The sequence below is a fragment of the Hippopotamus amphibius genome, chromosome 2 (assembly GCF_030028045.1).
Source record: "Hippopotamus amphibius kiboko isolate mHipAmp2 chromosome 2, mHipAmp2.hap2, whole genome shotgun sequence".
NCBI classification, from domain to species: Eukaryota; Metazoa; Chordata; class Mammalia; order Artiodactyla; family Hippopotamidae; genus Hippopotamus; species Hippopotamus amphibius.
The window spans coordinates 989,975-995,974 of record NC_080187.1 but is presented as its reverse complement, the minus strand read 5'-3'; positions in this window follow the sequence as shown (position 1 = coordinate 995,974).

Below are 6,000 nucleotides of genomic sequence, written 5' to 3'. Positions count from 1 at the left end.
TTTTTTTGGCACACGAGCTTAGTTGCTCCGCGGCATGTGGGATCTTCCTGGAGCTGGGATCGAACCCGTGACCTCTGCATTGGCAGGTGGATTCTTAACCACTGCGCCACCTAGGAAGCCCACTGAATATATTTAGAGTGTACAATTTGGTATCCCAATCTCCCAATTCATTCTCCCCCAACCCTCCCCACTTTCCCCACTTGGTGTCCATATGTTTGTTCTCTACATCTGTCTCTATTTCTGCCTTGCAAACCGGTTGATGTGTACCATTTTTCTGTATTCTGCATATAACACACACTGGGTTTTTACGTTTTTTGTTTTTTGTTTTTTTTTGGCACACGGGCTTAGTTGTTCCGCGGCATGTGGGATCTTCCTGGAACTGGGATCGAACCCGTGACCTCTGCATTGTCAGGCAGATTCTTAACCACTGCGTCACCTAGGAAACCCTGGGTTTTTATATTTGAAATTTGTTTATGGTGTTTGTGTGTGTGTTTCCATTAGGTCAGTTCAGGTTAAACTAAGTAGATTAGTGAGTTTGCTTCCTTACCCTTAAAATGAAGCAGAACAGGAAGGTGAGAGTAGAAAGGTATTCTTCACCCGCAGGGACACAGCAGGAAGAAGGCCACAGCAGAAGGAAGACTTGGGCCCGTTGGGGAGGTGGCACGTGGGTACGGGAGTGGCTGCTGCAGGTGCCCGGGGTCTGGGCAGGCTGGGCTGGAAGGGCGTGGGCTCGGAGACTGCAGAGGGGAGGGGTCTTCATCTGGGGGAGCTGCCAGAGGAGCTGGGGACTGAGGTGCGCGCCCCGCAGTGCGCGGGACCATAGGGAGTAGACGTCTGCACGCAGGACTGCGGACGCCAGCCCTGCCCTCGCGGAGTGCGAGCTGCCTCAGGGATGTTTTTGCAGGGGGCACTGAGCTCCAGAGGAAGACCCTGGGGCAGGCCTGGTCCGGCCACCTCCTCGCCTCGCGGAGGCAGCAGGCTCCGCCCGCGGCAGAGCTGCCTTGGAACCCTGGTTTAGGAGTTCCCATCACCCGCCCCTGCCCCTGGCAACCACTGACCTATCAGTCTCCACCAACTGGCCTGTTCATATAAGTGAGTCACACAGCCTGGCCTTTGATAATCTGGCTTCTTGGAGCATAAAGTTTTCAAGGTTCTGCAGCCTCAAGCGGAGTGACCCTCCCTGGTGTGGATGGACACGCAGTAATGGACTCGAGGGTGGGCCCAGCTGTGGCTGCTGTGAATCTGTGTGTTCTCCTCTCACCTGGAAGATGCCTCCAAGGGCAGGTGTGGACATGCGTTTAACTGCTGGAGAAGCTGCCACGTCGCCTTCCAAAGTGGCCGCACCATGTGGCACTCCTACCGGGGTGTGACTTTTCATTTATGCCTGTGTTTGACCTCCTACTCCCTTGCCTTCCACATTATCTAGAATTATAGTTCCATCTTATTTTTTGAACACACAAAATAATTATTTTAAAACATCAAGTAGGGACTTCCCTGGTAGTCCAGTGGTTAAGACTCTGCGCTTCCACTGAAGGGGGCAAGGGTTCGCTTCCTGGTTGGGGAACTAAGATCCTGCAGGCCGCGCAGCACGGCCTAAATAGATAAATCAACAAATAAATAAATAAAAGCATCGAGGGGAGGGCAGAGCACCCTGCGTGCTGAGCTCACGGCGGACCTGTGCCCCCTGGTCTTGAGAATGGACGCGGGCTTCCTGTGTCTGAGGCATGCTTGGTGACACAGGCTGTGGTCCACGCTGCTGGCTGTGGCTGTTCCCTGCGTCTCCCACTGTGCGTGGGGGAATTCTGCATACGTGCCAGATTCATTAGGTTGACATTCGTCATGGGCTGAATCATGGCAGCCTCAAAACACAGAAAGCACTAACCCTCCGTAACTCAGACTGTGACCTTATTTGGAAACACGGTCTTCACAGAGAGAAGTTAAAATGAGGTTATGCGGGTGGGCTCAATCCAATACGACTGGTGTCCTTTTAAGAAGGGGAAGCGTGGACACAGGTGTGCACAGAGGGAAGAAGGGTGAACGGCCCGGGAGGAGGACGCCACGTGAAGACAGAAGGTCGCAGCGATGCAACACCAGGTCAGGAGCACCCGAGGTGGCCGGCAACCCCAGAGCCGAGGAAAGGGCCGGGAAGGGGCCTCCCCCAGAGAGAGTGGCCCTGCCAGCACCGTGACCTCGGACTTGCGGCCTCCAGAACATTGAGACGATAGATCTCTGTCATTTTAAACCTCCCGGTTTGTGGTACTCCGTTACAGCTGCCCAGGTAGCTCGCCCAGGAGGGGCCCAGCCCGCTGCACGCTGTGCCTCTCTGTGCCCCTCTGTGCCCCAGTCTTACCTGCATGGAGAGAGGAGCACCTAGTCTCCAACTGTGACTTTGGCCGCGCCTTATTTCCCCTCGGATCCTGCCACTTTCTGCTGCGTGTGTTCAGAGGCCCTGTCGCTAAGGTGCACACACACATGGGGCTGCTGTGTCTTCTTGGTGACCTGACTCTTGCATCAGTGCGTGTGTCTTTTCCCTTGGTTAACAGACTTCTTCTGAAACGTGCTTTACTTTGTCTGATGTTAACACAGCCAATCCTGTTTCTTTTCATTGGTATTTTCGGGGTATACGTTTTTTCCGTCCTTTTACTTTTAACCAACCTATACTATATTTGAGTGAGTTTCTTATAGATGGCCTAGTTTAGGTTTTTTTGTTTTGAAGTTTTACTTTGACAATAATGTAATGATTGATATGCTAGATATCATTGTGTGTTTGTTTTCTGTTGGTTCTCTCTGGGTTGGCGGGTTGGCTGGTTGGTTTGGGCTTCTTTTGGCCGCGCCGTGCGGCACGCAGGATCTCAGCTCCCCGACAGGGACGGCACGCGTGCCCCCCGCAGTGGAAGCGTGGCGTCCCAACCACGGGAGCGCCGGGGACGTCCCAGGACTCAGCGTTCGTTTACGTGTTGTGACACTGACGCGCTCTGGTTTTAGTGGTTGTTCCAGTTTACTTGGAATCAGTAGTTTGCTCTGTAATTGGGACGTAGAAACCTGAGCACCCTGGAGGCCCCGCGTGGTTCCCTGTTACATCTGCATGGGCTGGGCACGTCACCGGACGACGTCCTCGCCTCCTTTCAGCAGACGCGCCTGCAGAGCGTCTTCCGTCTCTGCTGCTGCCCCGCCCTGCGGACCGTCCAGGTGTCCTGAGGCCGCGTCCTTCCTTTCGGAAGAGCGCGCACCCGCAGTTCTGTTAGAGCAGCTCGTTCTCACTGGATGTAGAGCTCCAGGCTGAGTCTTTCCTCTTCCCCGGCACTTAAAAAATGTGCTACTTCTGGTAGTTCCTTGGTGGCCTAGTGGTTAGGATTCCGGGCTTTCGCGGCCAGGGCCCAGGGTCCATCCCTGGTCAGGGAACTGAGATCCCTCAGCGCCTCCCCACCCCCCGCCAAGGTGCTACGTCCTGTGGCCTCCGTGGTTTCTGCCGCGGAATCTGTAGTCGGCGCGTACTGTTCCTCTGGGGCCAAGGTGCGTCTTCTCACGGCTTTCAGGGGCCTTTTCGGGTCTGGGCACTGATGAGATGTGTCTGGGTGCGGATGTCCTTGAATCGGTCCTTTTGCCCAGCTTCTTGAATCTGTAGGTTTATACCTTTCACCAAATTTGAGGGTGTTTTCAGCCATTGTTTCTTCAAATTGCTTCCTTCTCTCCTTTTGGGCTGCCGATGGTACAACCCTTAGACCGTCACTTGCCATCCCACGGGTCCCAGAGGCTCTGACTTTCCTTCATGTGGCCTTTTCTCTCTGTCTGGGTTGGACAACCTCTGTTGGTCTGTCTGCAGTCAAGGTCCCCGACTCTTTCCTGACTTCTCCATCCTGCTGTTGAGTCTGTCTAGGGAGTTTTAAATGGTTGGTCATTTCCCTTTCTTGTTTCTTTGCTGAGATGTTTACAGCCTAATATCGTTGCAGGATGTGTGTGACTGCTTGCCAAGCATTCGTAACAGCCACTCGCGTCTGTCAGGTGACGTCAACATCCTTGCCTCTGCTGGACGTCTGTTCCCTTGAGCTGACGCTTTCCCTGTTCCCCGTGTGCTGGGCACACGGATTCGGTTCTGGACGTTGGCTTTATCAGGTCTGGGTCTGCTTAGGCTCAGGCCTGTGTCCCCACTGCCTGCAGAAGGCTGGACCCCACGTCAGCCCAGCCCCCAAAGCCACGCTCTTCGGGCCGATCCTGCACGGGCACCGTCCCGCCCCCAGGGAGCTGCCCTGGGCGCTCACCATGCCTTGGGTCTGATCCCTGCCCCCCCCCCCCCCCCCCCCGCAACCCGAGGGGTCCTGGGCGCTGCGACCACGTCACAGGCTGGTTCTCAGGCTGCCGCCTCTGGTCCGGTTGCCGACACCCTGTCCGGCCCCCAGCCTGAAATCTGGCGCCCTGTTACCCTGCTCTGTCGCGCCGCTCCTTGGTCCGGCCACGCCTGGGGCCACGCAGCCCCTGGGGACCGCCCGGCCTCTCCAGGCTCGCTCAGCTTCGCGAGTCCCCTTTCCCATCCCCACGGTGGGCTGGCGGCTGTGCCCTGTGCAGGCCCAGGAACCTAGGGTGGGCACTGGTGAGAGGTGCCGGGACTGGGGGCCCCGGTGCTGCCGCCGCCCCTGCCCTGCCTGCCGCGGTGCCCTCTTCAGAGCCCTCGGCTGCCCTGTGCCTCCCCAGGCCTCTGGCGGCACCGCGCGAGGGGCGGGGCCTCGAGCCTGCGCACCTGCACCCACAGCGCCCCCCAGGCTTGGAGGCTGGAGCACGGTTCCTGCCTTGGGTCAGACCTCAGCTCCCGCGCTCTGGGGACTCTGGGGCCGCGTCTCTGCCTGCTCTCACCCGCCCACCTCCTCTGCTTTTTGTTGTCTACCTCCCAGTTCTCACACCGGGGAGCCTGGTCCAGCCTTCGTCCCGTTAAGCTTTGTGTTCCAATCGCTCTGCCTCTTCTCCGCAGGCTCCCTTTTAAGTTTCCGATTCCTGTATGTTCTTGATTCCTGTTCAGCTGCTTTTGTTTTATAGATTTCCTAGGTTTCCTTGATGGTTTTAATTAAACATGCCTCCAGCCTTCTCAGAAACCGCTTCACCCTGCAGCTCCTCCAGAGCAGTGGCGACCGGGGTTTGCTGGCCCCTGTCCGAGGCCGAGCCTGGGCTCCAGGCAGGTTCTGGGCGGGACATCTGGGCTCCGCTGCTGTCCGGCCCCTTTCCCTGTTCCCACCCGTCCAGTGGTTCGGAGGTAAACCCGGGGGCCCAGGCTTCCCCACTGCAGCCGCGGGGCTGGGGCTCTGTCCTTGGGGTGCAGCTGTGCATCTGGGTGACTCCTCCGGGCACTCTGCCCTCTGACCTCCCAGGCCAGCTTCCCTGACCTCGTGTCTGCGCCCGGCCCTTCTCCCTGGGGCCTGCCTGGCTCCGACCCTGCAGCTGACCGGGGCCGCCTCTGCTCAGGGCCACCCCCAGGGCGCACCCACGTCTGTCTTCTCGACCGTCATGTTGGCGCATGCCGCGCGGTGCCCACCGCCGTTCAGCACCACTGCCCCGCGTGCAGCCAGGCTGCGCGTCGGGCCCGCTGCCCACCTCGGCGTCCCCCAGGATGGACCGGGGCCAGGCCTGAGGGTACAGCCGGGAATACCCCTGCCCCTCTGCTCCACATCCCTGTCGTCGTGCGCCAGGCTCCACCTGCCCCAGCCACGGCAACCCCTTGAGGATGCAGAGCCCTGAAACTGGGCGGCTCTGGGGGCACCAGGAGGACCCAGCTCCTCTGACTCCTCCACCCTCAGTGGCCCTGCAGGCCGTGCCTTGTCCTTGGCAGCATGTGCCAGGCTGCACGTCCCCCTGTGCCCACTGTGGGCGGGGAGCGCACACGTGTGGACGGGCTCAGATGTCTCTGCGGTTGGGGACTGTCCACAGAGCGTGCGGGCAGCAGCTGGGGATGCAGGCTCGGGTCCCGGTGGCCGGTTCAGGGCAGCTCCAGTGTGTGGCCTGGGGCACCCTGCC